The sequence below is a fragment of the Ctenocephalides felis genome, unplaced genomic scaffold (genome assembly GCF_003426905.1).
Source record: "Ctenocephalides felis isolate EL2017-DRISC unplaced genomic scaffold, ASM342690v1 CF-g0.4_SCAFFOLD_01170, whole genome shotgun sequence".
Lineage (NCBI taxonomy): Eukaryota > Metazoa > Arthropoda > Insecta > Siphonaptera > Pulicidae > Ctenocephalides > Ctenocephalides felis.
In genome coordinates, this window is record NW_020537324.1 from 4,078,954 (window position 1) to 4,080,734 (window position 1,781).

The window sequence follows — 1,781 nt, forward strand, 5'->3', positions numbered from 1 at the left end:
AAATGACATTAGATAGTGAACATCATTTAAATTTAAACACATCAGTTTTTATGTTATGCAAATTCATCACTTTAAAATAGAGAATAATAATAATCGTTTACTACCAGAATCTGGTTTTTATACAGGTTATTCGGATAAACAAAATTATGTACGACGTTAAAATAAATTGAATGGTAGATGATAAATATTTCCTAGTTTTATATTATTATTAGTATAATAATAATTACATGTTGGAGAAAATTGCATTTACATTACGTTTAGAAATTTTTTGTGTGGACCGTTGAAGTAATGAATTTACGGGTAACCAGTATCTTTCAAACAAAAACTTTAAGAAATATTTTAACAGTAATAATATAACGAGGATTCATAGATTGGTTGAGCTGAGAACTATAATTATTGTAAATTGAACCTGGGAAAAGATAAGCAATACTCGTTTTTCTTGACAACTTACTTTGTAAAAAGAGTTTTCCTAAATTATCTGTGTGTTAAATACCATTTAATTTTTATTCTAAAATAAGATCATATTTAATTTAAAAAGTTAATGAAATGTGATATATAAGATGTATCTATTTTAGTAAATTATGTTTTGTTTTAAGCATAGTATGCCATACAAATCTTGCGAAATTTGCTTTTTAATGTCATTTTTTTACTTTTTTTGGATAACGATAAGAATTTATGAGCCTTATAAGTGATGATAATTTTTAACTAAGTGGCTTTTTTGAGACGATAACACAATGGTTGTTCTCTCTAAAAATTGATAAAACTGATATTTTAATTTTTTCAATAAAGCTAGCAACATTTTTGGAAAAGCTATTTTTGAGGATAAAGGCTTCTGCTTGACAACATGTTTTGCTAAACGCAGATTTGAACCTCAGAATTTTCCTAATAAAGCAAACAACAATCTGAGAAAAGTCTTTTTCAAGGATAAATGTATTATGCTTCTGCTTGACATGTTTTTCTAAACGCAGATTTGAACCTGGAGCTTCGTAATTACGAAGCCAGGAGCTTCTACATAAATGAAGCTAAAAATGCCCAAAACCAAGTGAACCGTCTAGAGGGCTAATGCTTTTGGAAGGTACTGACTGCTGACTATTTACTACCTCGATGGTCGTCCGTTAGCATGCGTGTTTCCTTTCTGCCGACGGTCGGCTCGCACCTTCTGTGCGCGCAGGACACGCATTACGAGCCAGATCCAGTAGTGGTTTATGAACGAAGCCGCCGCATACTAAGCGCTTTACGTTTCGCGTTTCCAAGAAGCGACTATTAAACCATCATGTAAAAATAATAATAATTTTATTTCTGAGAATCGTTCGGCATTAAGTTGTCCTCGAGCCGAGAAAATATGACGTGTCGCGCACGCCGCGGTGGTATCGAAGGGCTTTTATGGGATTTTATTTACGATCGCGTCTCAATCCTTTGAGCGTCGCATGCTGTGTGACTTGCGACGCATTTCATAAACAAATAGAGGAACCCGCGGACAATGACTTACATTTTGAATGGGGACCGCTACATTTTTTACTGTCATTGTGGTAGGGCATCCGCACAACGAACGGGATAAACTAATAAAATCACACAAGGATTATATTTAATATCTTTTTCTTTTCAATCCACCTCGTAAAACTTCAACTTCCAACTGTTCGATCAGATCATTCAATTGATAATAATTTCCATTGATTAAAATTAAACTATTTTTGTATCACAGAATACATAAAATTTAATTTGTTTTCTACTTATTTGCTTGTTTCGCAAGAAGAAAAATCGAATAGAATTATATAATATCT